Genomic DNA, 23,190 nt, shown 5'->3' on the forward strand with positions numbered 1-23,190 from the left:
GAGATGGCCGAGCTGTCTGAATGTGTCTCAGGCAGGGACGTCCCTAACCTTGGGCAGCATACTACCTTCACTTAAGATAATACCACAGTGTAAACAAAAATTCAACAACTGGCTTAGTTTCTGGTGTCATTCTAAGGGGATCCAGTACCTGTCAGCCTGGGATGACATGGTAAATAGACCACATTGCTATGCCAGAGATGGTCTTCATCTGTCACCTCTGGGATTTTGGTTATTGGCCAAGGCTATTGCCTTCCCTGTAGTGCCTTTTTTAGGCAATGTCACAACAAAAAAAAAACTCCTGATGTAAAAATATCTTCAAAAAGCAACCTAAAGGTTATGCTGCTGAATGTTAGGAGTCTAAACCTAAAACTGCACTCACTGGAAGCAACCTTCACCTTAGAAGATGCTGACATTTGTGTAGTCACAGAGACATAGTTTAAGGCTGCAGAAAGCACCCTGTCCGTACTGGGTTATAATGCCTTCCACACATTCAGACCACAAACTGAAGGTGTGAGAAGTAAAGGAGGTGGAGTATCAATATTCATCACAGATAAATACACCTCTAGATTGGTTAAACAAAATGATTCCCTTGAACTAATCCAGGTCCAATTGACTGTAGGTAAGACCTCTCTCCAAGTTATTTCCAGTTATAGGACCCCCTTCATGAACCAGGATATCTACACTGCATACTTGGATCCACTTGAATTGCTCAAGATACAACCAAACACCCTGGTTTTAGGTGACGTTAACTATCCATTCGTAGATTGGGTAAATTATACATGTACTAATGCACTTGCCCAAAGGTTCTTGGACTTCATCAACTCCAATGCCCTGGAGCAGTTGGTTGATACCCCCACGAAGGGCCCAAACATGGATCTGGTGCTGACTAACATGGGTGATCGTTGCACCACCCCATGGGTGTGGCCATCCCTAGTGAGGTCTCATCATAAATCAGTCTCATTAGAAGCAGCAATAACATCTCACCCCCCATTAGCAGGAAGTAGACTAAAAAATTCTCCAAAGCCAGTTACAGCCTAATGCATGATAGAATTAATAACTGCATAGCTCCTGCCCTCACTGATAGCATGGACACCTATATTGGGATTTACACCAATGCCTTCTATAAGCATCTATAAAAATGTACTGACTCAGCCATACCTGAAAGGATCAAAACAAGAGCCTTAAGAAAGAACAAGCCTGCCTGGTGGACATCCACCATTAACAGATTATACAATGAGAGAAATAAACTGCTGTCCAAGAGCAGGAAGGAACTGTCTCTGAATGGGAAGCATTCCCTCCTTGGCTTAAACAAGCAAATAAGACACCTCATAAGGCATTGTAAAGTTAACTATGAATCCAGATTAGCCTCCTTTGCTAAGGATAACCATAAGCCCTTATTTAGTTACATCAGAAACCTTAAAGGAAAAAGCCCAGATCTACACAGAACTGGTTGTTAATGGCACCCCATATACTGAACCCACAGAAATAGCCAACCCGCTAGCTGATAGGTTCAGTGAAAAGTTCTCTCTCCTGTCCACACCACATATCCCCCAAGGCATCCCTATCACATGCGCTCCACCTAGTATCTCCAAGGAGTAGGTCATAAATGCTTGCTCCAAAGCCAAAAACACAGACTGTATGGGACCTGATAATATCCCAGGCTGCATTTTAATGAGTTAAAACAGGAACTAGTTGCACCACTGAGTTCTCTTTTTAACCACAATCCAAACACTAGTTTTGCACCTGCTGAATGGAAAACAGCAACCGTCATCCCGTTACATAAAGGAGATACCTCCACAGACCCTGAGAACTATAGACCCACAAGCCTGACCAGCCTAATCTGCAAGGCTATGGAAAGAATAATCAAGGACCTTATCAGCAAAGATATAGGAGACTGCCAAACTCTCAGCCCACCCCTGTTTGGCTTCATTAAAGTGAAAATCTGCCTCTTGAAGTTGGTGGACTTCTTTGTGACAGTCACCACAGCCCTGGACGAAGGCATATCCATGCATGCAACCTACCTGGACCTGGCCAAGGCCTTTGACACTATTCCCCATTCAGGCATCATTGATAAACTCACCCAGCTGGGGATCAGCCAGTATATTTTTAGGTAGATTGCAAACTGCCTCGCCGATAGAATGTACACAGTCAAAATAGGTGAGTCTGCCTCCACCAGCAGATCCATAGCCAGTGGTGTTCTACAGGGATCTTTGCTGGGGCCCCTATAGTTTGGAATCTACTTCTCTGTACAGGCTAAAACAAAAGGCCTATGGCTAACAAAGTTTGCTAATGATTACAAACTGGGTGCAGTCATCGAGTCCTCAAATGATGTCCACATGCTACGAGGAAATTACACAGACAAATGACTGGTGTCAAAGTCATGAGCTAAAACTCAATGGAAAAAAATGCATTATCATCCCCTTTAGCAAGGGTGACATTCCTGTAGATTACCACATTAATAACAACACTCTAAACATGCAATCAGTGGTGAGAGATTTGGGCACACAGGTTGACAGTAAATTTTCCTTTGACCAATACTTCTCCACAATGGTAAGAAAGGCTTTCTATGTCGCCCACCTCATAAGTAAAGGCATTGCATCCAGAACAAAAGAGGTTATAATCCCCCTGTACTCCTCACTCATCAGGCCAGTAATAGAGTTTGGTATGTACCTTACCAGGCACCTGCTGCAACTAGAAAGCCCTCAAAGGTTTCTTACAAAGAAAATCCAGGGTCTTCAGCATATATCATACGTTGACAGACTGAAATTACTGTCACTATACTCTGTGTCTTACAGGCTACTCAGAGGTGACCTCTGCTTTGATTATAAAGCAATCTCAGATCCTGCTCTAATGGAAATGCTGTACATTCATAAATCAAATGGTATAAGATGCACTCACTCTAGGGAACTCAACCTAGTATATCACATCAACAGGACTTGCTGGAGAGACTAATATGTCTCACAGAGGTTACCTGCCCTCTGGAACAAACTTCCAGTTCAGGTGAAGCAGAGTCCCTCGCTGGCCCTACTTAAGATTGATTTGGATGATTGCATGGGAAGCCGCAAATTCACTGAGGGAGTTTCACCTGTGTTCCTGTTGAACAGGGGCAATATTTGTTGACTTAGTTCCACTTAATACCTTGATATTCTTGGGAACAGGGGTTGTACTTGGCTAGGTTTGTAAGGGCCTTAGGACCATTAGCCTAGTAACCTCCTATGATCCTAGATATATATATATATATATATATATATATATATATATATATATATATATATATATATATATATATATATATATATATATATATATATATAAATACATGTGAGTAGGTATATATATATATATATATATATATATATATATATATATATATATATATATATATATCACACACATACAGATATAGTTTTCCCTTAAGATATAAAGCTATATAAGGCTGTTTTACAAAACATCTGGTAAAAGACATTGCCATACTGCAGTATTGACAATCAGTCACTACTTTGAAGCTACATAACTACTTACAGTAGTTGTTAGAGAAGTTGATATGTAGAAAAAAATACAGATGCAGTAGCATGGAGTGCACTTTTACTGTGATGTACAATGCAGAAGTATGGTGAGTCATGTATGTTTTATACAGGGCTATCCTTAGAGAAAGCCTGTGGTCAAAACAATATATAATAGCCATCTGGATTGTAAATACATTAAGAGCAATGTATTTTGTGCCTCGGACAGGGAATTCATGTTTGTGTGCCACTTATGTATTTAATATGAAAAATCAAAACTTACTTAACGTGTAAGCAACGCTAACCTGCAGACGTAGGTATGACATTTGTCATGTTTAATGTGATTATAGGAATGTTGATCTCTATACAGTTGTAATTGTATCCCATAGGCATAAAGAAACATTATATATTACAATTAGTAAGGGTATAGTTTGAGTCCACCTATGGATGTTGGCCTGTCCATACCCCCTATCTACCCTCTGCATGAAGAGGCAATAAACACTACATTGTGTCCATTATTTGCTGTACCAATGTTCCTGTCAAGGTCAGATACATAGACCAAAGCCTTCACCTGTCCAGCTGTTGGCCTGAGCTTCAAACTCATCACAGTATAAAAAGTTCAGTACCTATATTTACCTTCAGGTGTACACACATGAGAGATTACCCTTGTAGAAGAGCCAGTGTGGTGTGCAATTTGTACTGTGGATTCTGCTTCATAACAACAAAAATCTGCAAATGTAGTCCTGGAGTGGTTGTCCAGTAATGTTAGATTGTACCCTCACAGAAGGGTAAAATCATGCCGTCTGTGGACAGTTATTTGTGCTATTAAAAACTGCTACTAGAGACGGGAGGTACTGGTGGAAGAATGTAGGGGCCAGTGTGTCACTGTATGTGGATTCAAATGTGAAGAACTTAAATGCTTTTTCCTCTGTCATTATGGCCCTGACTCATTTGCACCTCTGGTTTGTACTGTATGGGATAAGATTTAAAAGCATGTTTGCACATCCATAGAAAAACCTTGCAAAATTGTGGTGGAGGTACTAGCATCCATTTCTGCAGAGATTGTAACTCATATCCCATCCAGTGAACCACTTAAGCAAAGCATACAGCGGATCCATAAAAATGAACATCCAGTGGCTGATACTGTCCTCAATAATATCACAGCTGTAACACTGAACATATTGCTCGTGAAGCACACATCCGGTCCCATGGATGCTGTGTTTTTTGCCTTAGTGAGGGCAGTTCTCACCTGGGCGTTGGAGATGTTTGGGGGGCTACAATCCTCTGGAATAGATATCTCTCCTTTTGGGGGGGAGGGGGGGGAGAGAAGTTTGCACTGAACCTGTCAGCCAGTATGTTGGCAATGTGTGTAGGTTCAGTAATTTTCAAATAATTTTGAACTAATTCTGAGCATAACTGGGAGTTTCCTCCTAGGTTTCTAACATAGCTAAAGAAGGCCTTATGATTGTCTTTAGAGTCCTTGGCTATTTTTCTCTCAAAATTTGCCTTGGATGATTTTATGAGAGCTCTTAGTTTTTTACTTATAATGATCAAAGGTGTCTTACCTTTCAAGGATTTTGCTCTATCTTGTAGTAGCTTCCTCCTTTTGTTGTAGAGCTTGTTTATGGCTGGGGTCCACCAGACTGGATGCTTGCCTTTGGTACAGAGAGTCTTAGTTTTGTTTGGGATTGCCTGATCCATGCTGTCCTGTAGGTGCTGGTAGAAGGCATTTGTAAGTGATTCAGCGGTTTGAGTAATGTTTACCACTGGCTCAGGGGCCTTAAAGGAGACCACACTAGTTTTTAGAAGTGTGAAATCGGCTTTTGAGAAGTTTTTCACTGTGGTCTTTTTTGTTTCAGGTGGGGGGGGATGAGGACCTCCAGCGAGATTAGTTTATGATCTGATCTCACCAGTGAGGGGTATACTTCCGGTGTTGAACATTTTGATCCCATGTTCGTGATGATGAGATCAAGTATGTTTTCTCCTCTTGTGGGGATGGTGACTAGTTGTTCCATGGCATTTGAGTTTATGAACTCCAGGAATCTTTGGGTTAGAGTGTTCGGGCTTGAGTAGTGTTCCCAGTCTATATTAGGGTAGTTGAAGTCACCTAGTATGATGGTGTTTGGAGATACATGTATCCCCTCCAATGTTTTCAGGAAGGCCATGTGAGGTTCCTGAGTTTGACTATGTCCTTCTATATCTCTGTTGCAGTATCCAAAACAGAAGGGATCTTCTGCCCAGGGCAGCCTGATGCTTGGCCAGTATATAAAAAACAAATGATCTTGTATGCACCATATGTCGCATTTATGCTTGCCGCACAGAACATAGAAATTAAAAGGGATGTACGGATGCAACTGCACAGAACTTCTTTACCATAAGTTCAAATGCTGCATTTGCTAGTTGGTCTGAATGTCTTGTTTCTGTACTGACTGCTTAGCCACTGAATAAGTGCCTCATTGGGATTGTTATTTTTTTTTTTTTTGTTTGTTTTTTATTTCACGTTCTTGGTCTTGTATTTTATTTTGTTACCTGGAGTTCATGTCATCCAAGAAGAGAAAATGTCAGTGTGGAAGGCAGATTTTCCATAAGGATCAGCATGAAGAGTGTCCTTTTTGTTTGGGTGCTTCCCATGACCATGCCTCTCATAGTATCTGTAAGGCATTTGTGCCTAAGATACTCAGAAGACATTTGTCTTCCCTGGCCATTTATCTTGAAAACCAATGACTTAAACAGTTAGCCCAGGGTACCATAGCAGAATCCTTTAAACCTGAGGGACTCCCGCTAGGTAAGAAGAAGGCGAAGAAGTCTTGGCCGGATTCTTTAGCTGTCCAAACTCCACCTGGCATCCCTCTAGAAGTGGGTAATAGCTCTGTAGGTCATTTGACATCTACATCGGATTCCTCTGTTGCGACCCCATCGGAGGCTGGAATAAATCCGTCCTTCCACACATCCTCTGAGGCTTTGCAGGCATCTGCTCTGGATATCGAGGGAGAACTGTGATTAGTTATCTGAGAGGGTCTTAGAGGTTTTCCACAGATACTGGTCAGGAAGAGGTTCTGGGTTTCCTTATCAAATCTTGCCAGTGGTCAGAACCTCCAGTATTTGTTAGGGCTGATGTCCTTTCCAAGAAAAAACAAAAACTGAAGCATGTTTCTGTCTGTCCAAAGGATCCTCAGAAGGAATGGCAGTACTTTACTCAAGGCTTGTTTTATGCCTTGATGGCCCTAAAGCCTCCTCAAGGGATTTTGGTACCTGCACCTCCTTGGACCTCTACCCTTTCTAAAAAGATTAGGGAACTAGATTCCTCAGATGAGGATTCAGTGTCTGATGAGGGGTCTTTGTCTTCCTCTTCACAACTGCCTTCACCTTTAGCTTATGGTTCTGATGAAGAGGACACTTTTAGCCCTGAGTCTCCTTTTGAGGAGTTGACCTTTGAGGACACCATTGCTAGGATGATGGAATACTTTAAGTGGGATTCTTCTCAAGTGTCTGATATTCAGAGAAGATTCAATGAGTTGTTTCAGGTGGATACTCCTAAACCATCATCAGTAATACCTGTGTTGGCTGCATTGTTAGGCACTTTTATTTTTCCTATCAAGTCTCCTGATTCTCAGCCTCCTGTTCCTAAGAAACCTGATAGGCTTTATATATATATGTGAATTTTTATTCAAATGTCCTTCTGCTGATCCTGCTGTAGTGTCAGTCTCTTCTGACAAGCATTCTAAGCATTGGCCCTCTTCCATACTTTTGCCTTCTGATAAGGATAGTAAGGCAATGGAAAAGTTTACACTGCTTCTACTTTGGCCTTTAGGGCTGTTAAATAACAGACTCACAAGACCAGGTATGCTCTGGCCTTGATTGCTCGGGCTTGTCAGATTATTTCTGACCTTTCTGATTCTGAAGTCATGAAGACAGATCCTCTTCCTTATGTCTTTTAAGCTCTGCTTCTCAAGTGACTCACCGCTTTAGTAAGTGTAGCTATGATGCTGCTGATGCCTCTTCTAGGGCTGCGGCTTTTGGGTTTGTCATGAGGTGTTATTCTTGTCTTCATCTTCAGTCTCTGCCTGAGGACATTAAGGACAAGTTGTTGGATGCTCCTTTCGATAACTAACATCTTTTTGGGACTGCTGCTGCTGACATATTTTAGGTCTCTTCAAGAGAAAGGCAAAGCTTTACAGGACCTTAAACATGTTTTTGATTGTCCTATCCTTAAGTTCCAGAGGAATTATCCTTCTAGATCAGCTTTTGTTCACAATCAATCCCACCAGGTCTGCAAGAGCAGAAAGAGTTGGAGGTGCCCCCCCCCCCCCCCCTGCTAAGGCTTCTCAGATTTCTGTAGCCCAGAAGCCTTCATTATCTGATAAGCCTGCTTCTCTTTGACAATTCATTCCCCCCTTCTTTTAGAACAGTTCCTTTGTCCCTACGACTTTCCCTTTGTCTTCCAGTTTGGCGACTCATCAGTTCAGACTCTTGTGTTCTGTCATCTGTCAGGATTACTGCATGGTATGAGAGTCTGTGCCTTCTTTTTCAGGGATTCTTCAACCTCCTCATTTTGCAGAGGTTCTAGGGAAAGGGTTTTTATTCCAGGATATTCCTGGTTCTTTGAAATGAGGGCACTTGGAGACTTAACACTTCCCTCAAGGTCCCTTCTTTTCATATACTTAATCTTCAAACCCTGTTTGCTCTTTTGTTACTCTGGGGTTTTCTGGTATCCTTGGATCAGAAAGATGCTTGCCTTCATATCCCTATTCACCCTGTCTTCAGGAAGTTTTTACATTTCTGTGTGTCTTCCTTTCATTTTCAGTTCCGTGCTTTGCCCTTTGGCCTGTCTGCTGCCCCAAGGGTATTCACAAAATGCCTAGCTCCTGCAATTGCTTTTTGCAGACTCCAAGGCATTTAGATTTTTCTTTATCTAGATGACCCATTGTTTCAGGTGGCTTCTCCCAATTGCCTGTTACAGGATCTGAAAATCACCATATCGCCCTTCTTCAAAGTCTAGGGTTTACGGTCAACTTCCAAAAGTCTGTCCTAACTTCCTCTCGGGATCATGTGTATCTGGGATGCAGGCTTCAGACAGTGCCAGTGTTGACCTCTCTTCCACCAACAAAAGTTTTGTCATTGACAGCCTTCTTTCAGACTCTTCTTTCTCTGACAGCCATGCCAGCCAGGGAGTTTCTTCGAGCGCTGGGATTCATGGCCTCTTCTATTCCAATACTCCCTCTTAGCAGATTGCATATGCAGAAGCTTCAGTGGTACATCAAGTCAGTTTGGCTGCAGCACTGTTACCCTCTGGATTTCAGTGTACCTCTCCTTCCTTGTTTAAAGAAGGAATTTGAGTGGTGGATTCAACATTTCACTCTCAACCTGGGACAGCTCTTTCAGCATCCAATCCCTTCTCAAGAACTGTTCATAGATGCCTCAGACATGGGGGTATGGGGCTTCTTTTGGTCACCTGAAACTTCAGGGTCTCTGGCCTCCCCATCAGCAGTCAGCCAATATCAGTATCAAAGAGATGAGAGCTTTGATTCTGGCCCTTCAAGCTTTTCAACCCATGTTCTCTCCATGCCCCTTGAAGGTATATGCAGGCAACACTACAGTGATGGGGCATGTCAACAAGCAAGGAGGTATGAAGTCTTACCTCCTCTGCAGGATAGCTCCTCGGGCTTGGGAGGTGCCTGTCCGTTATTAGTTAACTCCTCAGGCAGTATACATTCCTTCAGAGCACAATCTAGTGGCAGACTCTCTGAGCAGATCCAAAACAGAAGCTCAAGAATGGATGCTTCACAGAGACATAATTCTGAACATTGTCCATCGGTGGGGTATTCCTCGGATAGACCTTTTTGCATCCCCTCTGAACAGGCAGCTTCCTGTCTTGCATTCTAGAGTGCCACGCCATCTGGTGTGGAGGATGGACGTCCTTTCTTTATGCTTTCTTTCCTCTTCCTATACTTCCAAGGGTTCTGCAGAAGATTCAGCTGGACTCTCTGAAAATCATTTATTTATTTTATTTATTTATTTTACATTTCTTGACCGGCATAGTCTGACTGGATTCATGTCCATTTTCAACGGAGGCCCGGGGAGAAAAGCTCCAAGGTACAAGCAAATAAGATTACTTAATACAATTTATACACTGGTTACATACTCAAATAACAAGTTATGCAGTTCCAAAGTTTGAGAAACACCCAGGTGTAAGTCCAGGATTTGTAACACAACTAAGCTAAATTACAGTTCTTTAACACCATACTAGAAGAGAGTTAGTCAGTTTTGATACATTGACATAGTCAGTTTAGTTTCAAATATTGTTTGACTCTTTTCTTAAATTGACTCAGGGCGGTATGTAACGTAATATCAGTTGGGAGGGAGTTCCAGGTTCTACCTACAGAATTGGCAAACAGAGAGTCTCCGGCTGAGTTATTAGTTTTGATAGTTTGAACTAGCAATCCATTGGAAGATCGAAGAAGTCTAGGATTATTATAGGGGGTAATAATGTTTTTAAGTGCAGGAGTATTGTCCAGATTGTTAAGAATTTTATATGCCATAATAAGTTGGTTATACTGGATCAAACTGGGCAGTTCTAGCCACCCAAGTTCATTTAGATTGATACAATGGTGAGTCCTAAAGGGCAGACCAGTGGCAAATCTGGCAATGTGGTTGTAGCTGGTAGAGAGTTTGTTAAGAACAGACATGTTTAAGTTAGTGAGTAAATGGGATGCATAGAGAAGAGTTGAGAGTAGTTGACAGCGTACAATGGCAATTCTAGCTGGTTGGGTTAGGAAAGATAGTTTGTTTTGCCAAAGGACAGCCTGCTGTCTGTCACTCAGATGAGACTGGAACCACTGAAGGGCTTTAGTATTTAGACAGAATGTTTTCAGGGTGCGTATTAGTAGTTGGTGATCAACCATATCAAATGCCTTGGAGAGATCCAAGAAGAGGGCAGAGGATAAATTATCATTGTTATGATTATGGTTTATGGTGTTAGAGAAGGTTAGGAGGTTGAGGTGGTACAGTGGTGAGGTCTGAAGCCATGCTGAGAGTCAGCCAAAAGCAAGCCCGAGCATAGCGAGGGTGAGCAGAGCGGGGCTTAGCCAGCCTAGCCAGCACAAGGTTTCTTAGAGCCATAAGGTAAGTGTATAGTGGATCAGATCTCTTTGTCTTAGTTGTTTTAGCATAATATCATTTTTAGCATTTAGAGGTTAGAAACACTGTCTTTAGGGTAATCTATATTTTCCTTAGTTTTGTGAGTAAGCTAATTTTTTATTTGAGACCGACTATAGATGCTTTAGACCCAGATCAGCAAATTAATGTTAAAGTTGAGTAAATTAATATCTATTGACCTTGGCAGTTTGTAGTGGGCTACATTCAATTTATATTTTCAGTTTGAGGTTCTGCAGGGTAGTGTCCTTCGAGTTTAGTGAGCCTTTTCACGATGTTGTTTGAAGGGGAACTACCTGGAGATGAGGGTAAATTAGAAGATAGATAAGTAACTAGCTTAAGAGACAACACAATACTGTATCAAAGTCTCAGGGAGCAGAAATTACCAAACTTGTTGGTAACCAGCACTTACAGAGAACTGTGTATGTAATTTAAACAGCTTGGGCAGTACACTTTAGTTAGTACACAACATTTAGATAGAAAACAGAGTAGCGCTCTGTTTTAGGGGTATCAGGCAAACAATTATACTGTCTACTCACAGTTAGCTACCAATAACAGCATTTGAATCAGGATGCTTCCCTGTCTGTCAGGTTGTAAGTATCAAACTAGCAGAAATACAGTTCTGTAAAGTCAGCTTCCTATTCTAAGACACAGCAAGTTATTTATTTTAAACAAAGCAACTACCATTCAGGACTAGCTCTGTGAATGCTTCACTTTTGGCCAAGACAGCACTGCTCCCCCCTCTTAAAGGATACAGCCAGGGGCAATCCCCACATGTTACCTCACTGGTTGGATATCCTCACACAGGACAAGTGGTCTCTCATGCATCCTCACTTGTCTACTCTTCAACGGACACTGTGGATGACAGGGTTTTGGTCTCTTTGAGGCAACTTTTTTTCTGAGGATGTGTTCAAGATTATACAGGAGGCAAAGAAACCCTCTGCCAGGAGGTCTTATATGTCCAAATGGAAAAGATTTTCTGTCTGGTGCCAAGCTTGTAGCCAGGACCCTTTTTCAGTGGGGGCCCCTCTTCTTTGTGTGAGTTGTTCCACTCTGGCCTGGTCTATTTTTCTGTGAAGGCCCATTTGCCAGCCATTTCTGCTTGTCTGCCCTTGAATTCTCCTTTGACTTCTTATTTTGAGATCAAACAATTTCTTAGAGGCATCCTGCATATTAGGCCTCCAAGGAAATCTATTTCTTCTCCTTGGATCCTTAATTTTGTTTTAGAGAAATTAACTCAGGCTCATTTTGAGCCTGCAGATTCTGCTCTTTGCAACTTTGTGCCTGGAAGACTGTTTTGTTACTGGCTCTTACTTATGCTTGGGGGGTTTCTGAGCTCCAGACTCTTATGGCAATTCCTCCTGGTTTGGTTTTTCACAGGGACAGGGTATCCCTTTGTACTAATCCTTCTTTTATGCCCAAGATAGTAAATGAGTTGTCATTGAATCAGTCAGTACAGCTCACTTCCTTTTTCCCTTCTTCTCAGTCTGCTACTGAGAGAGTCCTGCATAACTTGGGTCTGTACAGACAGCTTAGGTACTATTTGGATAAAACTAAGGTTATTTGTAAGTCTGATCAGCTTTTTATTTCCTTTCATCCCAGGACATTGGATTTGGCTGTTTATAAGCAAACCATCTCCTAGTGGCTATCTAAACCCATTTTCTTTTGTTATTCTTTTCATGGCAAATCTCTGTCTACTTCTATTGGAGCTCATTCCACTAGGGCTGTTGTCTCTTCTGGTGACTTCTTCAAGGAGTCGGACACCAGTTACATCCTTGAAGCTGCTACTTGGTCTGCAGTGCATACATTTACTAAGCATTATAAATTGGATGTGGTTTGTAGAGCAAAGCAGGTTTTGCTGAAACCATTTTATGTGGGTTTGTTGAGGGATCTTCTCAATCTTCCACCTCCCATTTTGTTTCTTGAGCATTTTTACTCTCCCTTCTGTTTTGGATGCTGCAATGGTGATATAGAAGGACATAGTGCAGTTGTGTAAAATCTTACCATAAAAGCAGATGTCCTTCTCTTCACTGTTGCAGTATTTTCTCCCTCCTTCTAATCCCCTTTTGTTTGTTCTGATTTTTGTTTTAGATTCTCTTCTTGCTGAAGGTTTCCCCTTTTCCTTCTGCATTTTTCCTTCTGAAGGTACATGGACTCCTTTGGTCTATGGCAACTGTTCTCTTCTGGGGCAGTTCTGGGTAGTTGCATCTGTAAGTCCGTTTTATGCCCTAAGTTCTGTGTGGGGAGCATAAGTGTGACATGGCACATATAGAATCATTAGGCTTTTATATACTGGCCAAGTGTCGCGCTGCCCTGGGCAGAAGATCCCGTTTGTTTTGGATACTGCAACAGTAGAAGGATATCTACTGCTATGGTAAGATTTTATGCAACTGTAATTTCTTCTAGTTCAGTACCCTCAGCAGCCACCACTATGCCTATATATATATATATATATATATATATATATATATATATATGTTCATAGGTTCATAGGTAGGTACTAGGCTATCTGCCTGAAGGCATTTAATAGCCTACCCAGAATGTGTTGGCTTTTGCCACCCCTTTGATTAGTTCCCTGTGCCTCTGTCCAGGAGCCATTGAAGTGGTCCTCGGGGTAAACTTTCTATTTCCCATCCACTCATGTGGTAGTTTTTGGGCACTTTGTTTTTTCCAAAGGGGATGACTATGCACTTTTTGGCATTTAGATTGAGGCCATGATTTTGAGACCAGGTATCTCAGTGAGACCCTTTTGGAGGATGTCTTTGTCAACCAGAGAGCCAATTATAGCCTATAGTTTGCAGCAGTCGGTTGCAAATTTGGTCAGCCATAGTCAGGGTTGCATTTCCGACTGGCCAGCTAGGGACTGTAAGTGAAGACTAAAAAAAAAATAGGTCTTCCATGTCTCTGTGTTTATTTTTTATTTGATTGGCCCGGGCCATTCAAAAATAAATAAACACAGACCTACTTCTGTTTAATGCGAAACATCGCAGTTCCGCATTACACAGAAGTAGCTCTGTTTTGCGATGTTTTGATTGGCCCGTATACCAGTATACGGGCCAATCAAAAATCGCTAAACACGGAGCTACTTCTGTTTAATGAGGAAAATCACAGTTCCGCATTACACAGAAGTAGCTCTGTTTTGCGATGTTTTGATTGGCCCGTATACTGGTATACAGGCCAATCAAAAATCGCTAAACACGGAGCTACTTCTGGTTAATGCGGAACTGCAATGTTCCGCATTAAACAGAAGTAGCTCTGTTTTGCGATGTTTTGATTGGCCTGTATGCCGGTATATGGGCCAATCAAAACATCGCAAAACAGAGCTACTTCTGTTTAATGTGGAACTGCGATGTTCTGCATTAAACAGAAGTAGCTCTGTTTTCGATGTTTTGATTGGCCCATATACCGGCATACGGGCCAATCAAAAATCGCTAAACATGGAGCTTCATTTAATGTGGAACTTCCGCATTAAACACAAGAAGCTCCGTGTTTAGCGATTTTTGATTGGCCCATATGCCGTATCTGCCAATCAAAACAAAGCGGAGGCTGCCCTGGATTTAAACCGGCAGGCGGGACTCAGGATCAGGCTGCTGATCTTGGGACAGTCCCACCCAAATAGGGACATCTGGCAACCCTGGCCATAGTCCTTCTGTGCTAGCCTGTACCTCTGAGAAGTATATGCCGAACAGGAGGGGTCCTAGGACTGAGCTCTGGGGAACACCACTTGTAACCAGTTTAGAATCAGACCTAGCTCCAGCAACTCTCACCATGTGGGTTCTGTCCGTGAGCCAGCTGGCAACTCATCTTGTGACATAGGGGTTTATGTTCAGGCTGGTGAGCTTGTCTATAATACCAGAATGGGGAATGGTGTCAAAGGCCTTTGTGAGGTCTAGGTAGGCTGTGTGTACCAACTTTCCCTTGTCTAAAGCCTTGGTAACTGTCTCAAAGAAGTCCAGCAGGTTTAGGAGGCATGATCTGCCCTTAACAAAGCCGAACTGGGTAGGGTCCAGTATTTGGCCGTTCCCAATGTCTCTGTTAATGAGTTCCATGATGATACGCTCCATAGACTTGCAGACCAAGCTAGTCAGGCTTATAGGGTGATAGTTCCCGGGGTCTGTTGTGGCTCCACCTTTGCTATATGTCTTGTGTGTATGTGTGTGTGTGTGTGTGTGTGTGTGTGTGTGTGTGTGTGTGTGTGTGTGTGTGTGTGTGTGTGTGTGTGTGTGTGCATTTAAGTGTTGAATTTTTCACTAATTTGACATTTCAATATATTAACCCACATAATCTAAAACAATAGACTGCAGAAAATAAGCATAAAAGAAGAAAGTAGTGTTTTTGTAGGAGGATCCCAAACCCCCCATACTTCCATTTATTAAATAGACTAACTCCAAGACTGTATAACAGTGGAGAGTAGAGAAAAACTCCTTATCCCACCAAACCTTACCAAGTATACAAATCTCTCTCACACAGACACACACACACACACACACACACACACACACACACACACACACACACACACACACACACACACACACAGGCACATTAGCATTCTACATACATGCATACTTTCACAGACAAGCACATATTCTCACATACACAGATATTCACACCCACATAAACAAACATTCAAACACAAATGCAGATGATCCATTTTTACTTTATTATACATACATCAACCAAATAAGTTTGATGAAATGCAGAAGAGTGATAACATTGACCATCTGCAGGACTTCCAAGATAGCTGCACATTGATTAATAGCTTAATTTCAGCTCTCCCATTGTGTAAACAGAAACACAGAACAGAGAGAGCCAGTAAACTTGTATTCTGGGGCAAATTTCAGTAATCGCTGGTAAATGCACTGCTTGGATGCTAGCAAAAAAAAAAGCCAGAGAACCTAAAAGAAAATCAATCACAATAGGTAAGGAAAAATATGACTGGGAAGAATTCTGCAGCTGTACAGCAAAAAGCAGTGCAAACTCCAGCTTTGGTGGAAGACATGACTTCCAGTAACCTAGAGGAAAAAATAAATCAAATGTACTTAGAGCTAATTAAAATAAATTAAATACTGAAGTATATCAACCGAAATAACAAAAAGACCAGAAAATAGAGGAAGCTCTAAAAAGATATTTAGATATGGTGATAAAACTGCAAAAATCAGAGGTCAAAATTAAAAAAGGTTGACTGAATATGAAACTGCTCAAGCAGAGATGTTTCAAAAATAATAGAATTAGAGGACAGAGTACATGTGGAAAACCAAAGATTTTCTGCTGTACCAGAGAAGCTGGAAGGAACAGATTGTATTCATTTTATGAAAGCATAAATAAGCAATTGGACTGGTATTCCACAGAAGGAATTGTTAATTGAAAGGGCATATTGTGTGTATGCTGCAAACCTACCCATGAAAAAGCAGCCTAGACCTTTAATAGTACAGATCTAATCCTACTAGCAGAAAGAGCTGATTCTGACAAAACTGTGGCAAGTAGAAGACAAGAGAATGTTTGTGGAAATTGATTACTCACTATACACCAGGCAGAAGAGGAGTAAATTTATTCCACTAATCAGGGAATGCTGAGAAGTAGGCATGAGATTTAAGCTGCTGTACCCAGCTATTTTCAGTAAGCCGCAGTGGTGCAACAGTAGCATTGTTGCCTCACAGCAAGAGGTTCTCCCATTCGATTCTTGGCTGGAGTGCCTTCTGTGTGGAGTCTGGATGTTCTCCCTGCAGTCGAGTGGCTTTTGAAAGACATGCGTGAATGGGCATGCCTTCATTGAAGGTTGGGCTTCGAGCTGGCACCTCAGCACCGTAAAAATCTTCTGCCAATCATTAGCAGACCGGAGTTCTGCTGTGGTGACCTCTAACTGGGAAAAAGAAAGAAGAACAAACAAACCCAGCTATTTTCAGTATACTTTTTCCTGGAGGGCCAGAATCATTTTTTAGATACTGAGCATGCTAAAGAGGAAATACAAAAGTTTGTCCAACAAAAAGAGAGTTATGAAACAGAAGGAGATTCTTCTTCTTGTTCTTCTGGTAATAAAGATAACAGATAGACTGTGCCAGTGAACCTTTTCCAATGTTTCAACAGAAACATCAACAGTTTCTTCCCCTAGGAGTTCTTTATACTCCTTGTTCCTAACCTCACTCTAACTCATATTTCTATTCTCCTGGAACAGACTCAAGCTCTCAGTAAGTGATTAAGCAACTCTCACTTGATTTCAAATTCATATATACTGTAAATAGCAAATTACTTCTATTGACTGCAGATAAAGTATATACCTTACTTATTTTGAATAACTGCATGTAAACTTTCTCCCCTCTACTAGTATAATAATGTAAGAACCCTTAGATCTTTTATTATGAAGACAGTTGATCATGTTTGCTCTAAATGCTAACACCTCTAAACTGTGATGTACTCTAATATCTGTTAACTGTGCTGTATGTCGTACTTTTTAGGCATATGCATTCCCTTACTGTATTGATATTGTGTATGTATTATGCCTTTTATAATTATGTAACCCTTACTGTATTGCTTATGGAGCTTTTCTCCCTGGACCTCCACTGAAAATGGGCACTTTCGGGCCCAGTGAACTTCCCCGGTAATCAAACTGAAAATAAAATATAATAAATAATAAATAACAAAAAATGTTTGAGAGACAGAAAAAAGCACAAGAGTTGACTAGAAGAACTGGGAGTATGTTGGAAATGAAGCAGAGACTGGCTATGGGAGATGAAGATCAACAGGAATAAAACTAGCAACTTGGGAATTGACAAATAAATGTGAGATTGCAAAGCATTAATTATAATTGTGAAATATGACAGAACAGGAAATCTGGAAATATTAGACTTTTTGAGTTTATTAAACTTGTAGGGGCTCTAAACCATATGCTCTACTTCATGTCATTAATGTTTAGAAGAACATTTAGGAGGGGGGAACAGGAGAAAAATATTTAACTGTACATAAAACAAAATTGTGTTCTTAATATTGGTGTTTTTTTAATGCGTATTATAATCTGCATGCTGTAAAGTAAAGTTTTCTGAGTTATTTTCGAGCGTAATAGGGATAATAAGTAAACAAATGCCCCTGTTTTTTTTTTCTTTTTTTCTCCTTGTTCAGTTTTAAGAAATGTAGGCACTGTAATATAAAAAAGAAGAAAACTCTGGTTAAAAGAGTAGGATACAAAAAAAGTTTATGTTCTTTGTTTCACTCTTGCATATGGGAATGAGTGAATTAAGGCCCTTGGCTTGATCTAGTAACAAGTTTCAAGAGAAAGCAAATAAATAAAAAAGAACATTGTCCAACAAATAAATGAATGCTTGTAGAAGCAACTCTGTATCTGGTTCTCATGTCTCCATGGGGACAATCTGATAAAGAGCAATAAAAAACAAATGCTTATTTCTTTCAGTGGCTTTTTCCAATGGCTAGGAGTTAATGTTTTCCAAAAGCATTCAAGTATTTTTTCCAATTTGGGAGAGTATTAAAGATAAGACTAAACAGCACAGGCTGTACCATGCATTTTATTGTACATAACCTTCCTTTTAGGTTAACCCAGGTCGGTGAGTGTGGCTGTCAGTCTGGATCAATTGTTCCAATTAAGAGAGTAAAACTTCAGTATTTGAAGGTGTACATAGTTTTGTGTGTTAGTATTAAGTTAATAGGTTTTAGGGGAGAATTGGGTGTGTGTGTTTTTTTTTTTGTTTGAGGGCTTTTTATAAAACAAAAAGTTTTGCATGATGTGACTTAGGCTCAAAGGGATATGACATGAAACAAATGTATAAAAAAAAATCAACCTGCCAAACAGTGTATGCATGTGACACAAAATCTAGAACTAGACACTTAACAAAAAGCTGTTACTCATAAAAGGTGGGAATAATGACTTTTTAACATAATTCTTTCCATGTTATCCGTAACTGTAAATGGGCTCGCAGATATATACAAAAAAGAAAGAATAGTGAACTATATTAAAAATGTGGAATACAAATAGCTGTACTACAGGAAACATATTTGGAAAGAGATGAACATGTGCATTTGATAAAAAAAGGTTTTCTGGATGGATATTCAGTGGAATACCTGGGACAAAGGAAAGGGGGAGTACTTATATAATTGCAAGTAGAGCTCCAATAGTGATAGAAGAGGATAAAAAAAAGATAATGATAGATTTGTAGTAAAAAGGGGTTACTGGCAAGGGAGGAGGATTACACTGGCATGTATTTATATTCCACCTAAAACTGCTATAATGGAGCTTAAGGAAATTCTTGGAGAAATAGTCAACTGTTAGTAGGGAATATTACTTATAGGTGCAGAATGGAATTTGATTTGCAGTATTGAAGATGTATCCGGGGGGCCCAGAAGGGAAAATATAACAAAGGAGGGTAGATATTTGAAGAAAGTTATGAGAATATTTGGCATGGAAGATGTGAATTTAGTAGTAGGAGTTCAGAGTGACTTTACATATTATTCTCCAAGCAACAAAAACTGGTCTAGACTAGACAGAACATATATTTCACAGGGACATGTGCATTTAATTGAAAGTTTTGAAATGCATCCAATAACTATTTCAGATCATGCACCAATAATAGCTAAAATAAAAATGCAGGGTAATGAAATAAAAATGAGACACTAGTGCTTTCTTACCTATCTCTTGAAAAGAGAAGAATTTAAGAAATGGGTAGTGCAAATTATTCAGCAACTATTAGAGAAGATAGAAATTTATTCTGAAAATATTGCTAGGGAGTGGGATAAAATTAAACAGGAGTTTAAAATAGGGTAAAAGTTAAAGAAAGAGATATGGCTAAGAAGTAACATGAATTATTTAAAGGGACTGACAAAGGTTGTAGTATTACAGAATTGGGGGGATCTCACAGAACAAGAAGAGGAGTAATTGGAGAATACTAAACAGAAAATAAGGGATTACCTCAAGCATGAGTTTAGAAAGACTGCTGTTAAGCAATTGTTTGTTGATAATAACTCCAGAGCACAAAAACTTTTAGCACACAGACTCAGGCAACAGAAAGTATAAAGGGTTGTCAACAAGCTCAGGGAGCCTATAAGAAGGAAGATAACTAGAGATCCCACAGAGGTACTAGAAATATCTCAAAAAAGTTATGAAACTCTGTATAAAGTAGAGAAATATGGAAATCAAGAAAAGGTACAAATAGAAATGTTTATGGAAGAATTAAATATTCCAAGGTTAGAGGTAGATGAGGCTCAATTACTAACAGTTAGGATAGGAGGAGATGAGAGAAAATTATGATGTATAACCAATAACTTAAAAAACAAGGCCCTAGGACATAAACAAACAAACAAAAGAAAAAACAATGACCACACTAAAAAACCTAAGCACACAGTCTCAAGTATGTCTTTAATTAAATCTCAGGTCCAATGCTAAGTAAACCACACAATTTATTGATATAAACTTTACATCAATAAAAATGATGTGGTTTCATTGAAGATGCTGTTAAGCCCATGTGTTTAGCAGGTTTCAGTGTGATGTACAGCCAATCATAATGAATGTTCCCAGGAATAGATGGTGTTCTTGTGGAAGTTTGGAAGCTAGAAGGGAAAATAACTGATAAAGATCTGGAAGCTTTTGTTTAACAGAATTTTAATAGGAGTAAAAGCACCAACATCCTATAAGAAAGTGGTGGTGGCTGCAATACCTAAAGAGAGTAAAGATCCATCAAATCCAGCATAGTGTCACTAGCTCATTCTACCTAATACAGAGAGAACATTTGTAAAGGACAAGCCACCTAGGTCCTTAATTTTGAATTATCTTCTGTGTCTCCTTTTTCCCTTTCCACTTTACAAAAAAAAAATTCTAAGCTTGTTTCCTGCCATTCCTGTAACTAGTCTAGTCCAGCTACAGATTTGCTGTAACCAGGACTGTTTGTAAGCTTCTGAGCCCCCAAAGCCTTTCTGTGTTGGAGGGAAGCCTTCTAGGTTATCAGTGGGAGTGGTAAGCACTAGGTAGCCTATCTACCACAAGAGTGGTTTCTGGCCCAGAAATTGTAGTTTATTGGCCGTTTGGGCAGTTTTTCAATCTCTTTCAACTTTCTGGTTTAAAAGCCTGCATTTCCGCTTGTTTCCCACCTTTCCTGTAACTAGTCTAGTGGAGCCGTGGTGGAGCAGTGGTAGCGTTGTTGCCTTACAGCAAGAGGTTCTCCCGTTAGATTCTCAGCTGGAGCACCTTCTGTGTGGAGTCTGCATGTCCTCCTCATGGTCGAGTGACATTCAAAAGGCATGTGTGAATGGGCGTGCCTTCATTGAAGGTTGGGCATTGGGCTGGCACCACGGCACCATACAAATCTACTGCCAATCATTAGCAGACCGGAGTTCCGTTGTGGCAACCTTTAAACGGAAAAGCCAAAAGAAGAACAACCTGTAACTAGTCTAGTCCAGATACAGATTTGCTGTATCCAGGACTGTTTGTAAGCTTCTGAGCCTCCCAAGCCTTTCTGTATTGGAGGGAAGCCTTCTAGCTTAGCAGTGAGAGTGGTATGCACTAGGTAGCCTATCTACCACAAGAGTGGTTTCTGGCTCAGAAATTGTAGTTTATAGGCCGTTTGGGCAGTTTTACCACCTCTTTCAACTTTCAGGTTTAAAAGCCTGCATTTACGCTTGTTTCCCACCTTTCCTGTAACTAGTCTAGTCCGGATACAGATTTGCTGTATCCAGGACTGTTTGTAAGCTTCTGAGCCCCCCAAGCCTTTCTGTGTTGGAGGGAAACATTCTAGCTTATCAGTGAGAGTGGTAAACACTAGGTAGCCTATCTACCACAAGATCCAGTTACAGATTCTTAGTTTTAGCACTTGAATTTGCTTATTCGTGCTCAGCACTTGTTCAGAACTTGTTGTTAGCACTAAATAAGCTACAAATTACTACAGCACTCAGCCTTCCTCTTTACCTAGAGGAAAACAGTTTTTACTTAGAGAAAAATAGCTCTTATACTCACTTTCTTCACTTGTCTAGAGGAAAGTAGTTTTTTATTCAGGCATGTCCAAGGGTCGGCTCCCAGTGTTCTCTTCTGTCTATCTGATGAATTTGGGCATCTTGGGGCAATGTAGCAATTGCCTCATGTACAAAGACAACCCTCTCCTCCTACCACCCAACACCACAACCTGTGAGAGATGCACTTATCTAGCCAAATTGGAGGTAAAGCTCTCTCCAACCAAGACTGAACTTGACAGTCAAGAGGAAAAGGTGAACACTTGCACCATACCACACTCATCACATAGTCCCACTAAACCTACACCACCAAAATCCACACATAGAAACACAAAAACATTCACAGAGGCTCTCACTAATAATCTGCTCAAGCAACAGAGACCTCCAAAGCAGAAACGCAAGCAACCTCCACCTCCCAACACAACACGAGTGACATATAGCCCACAGACTCAGGGTGCCAATAAACCACAGCCCATAAGGAAAAACAGCTTACCCAACAGACTAGTCATAATTGACTCTATAGTCAGGCACACTGATGTCCCACTCACCAGGTTAAACAAGGAGAAGGTTACTGTCAGCTGCCTGTCAGGTGCCTGGATCCACCACATAACCCATGCACTCAGATCACCCCACAAGTACAAATATGACTCTGTTATTGTCCATGTTGGTGTGAATGACCTGAGATGTACCTCCCTGGACTACATGAAAAGAGACATGGAAGAGCTCTCCGATCTTGTAGCCCAGACATGTATGACCCTAGCCCTGAGTAGCATCCTGCCATCGCCAAGAATTATATCGCAGTACAAGGACAAAATGATTGACTTCAACAATTGGCTAAGCTTCTGGTGTCATTCTAAAGGGATCCAGTAACTGTCTGCCTGGGATAACATGGTCAATAGACCATGATGCTTTGCCAGAGATGGCCTGCACCTGTCACCCCTGGGATTCCGGATACTGGCTAAGGGTCTTGCCGCATCTATAGTGCCTTTTTTAGGCAAGGTTCAAATGATAAATTCACCACTGAAACAGGAACAGGCAAGCAAAAACAGAGGGTAATGCTACTCAATGCTAGAAGTCTAAATCTTAAAATTCACTCACTCGAGGCACTCCTTAAAATAGAGAAAATCGATTTCTGTGCAGTGAATGAGACCTGGTTCAAGGCTCTAGAGAGCACCCCTGCATTACCAGGCTATAACTCATGCCACACTTTTTGGCTATCTAACCTGGACCAGAACACCAAAGGCGGAGGTGTGTCCATATTCGTTAAGAATATCCACACCTCCAGGCTAGTTGCGCAGCATAATGCATCCAAGGTTATCCAAGTGCAGCTAACTCTGGGCAAAACTGCAATCCAAATTGTAGCTTGCTACAGATCCCCCACCATGCCCCAGGATTCCCACTTGTCATTTCTTGATATACTGGAAAATATTAGGGTTCAACCAAACACCCTAATAATGGACGATTTCAACTATCCCACTATTAACTGGGAAAACTACTCATGTACCAACTCCTTTGCACAACGCTTTCTGGAATTCATAAATTCCAATTCCCTGGATCAACTTAACCACATCCCCACCAGGGGCAACAATAT

The sequence above is a fragment of the Protopterus annectens genome, chromosome 2.part1, assembly GCF_019279795.1.
Source record: "Protopterus annectens isolate FY-2018-M chromosome 2.part1, PAN1.0, whole genome shotgun sequence".
In the NCBI taxonomy this organism is placed as follows: Eukaryota; Metazoa; Chordata; order Ceratodontiformes; family Protopteridae; genus Protopterus; species Protopterus annectens.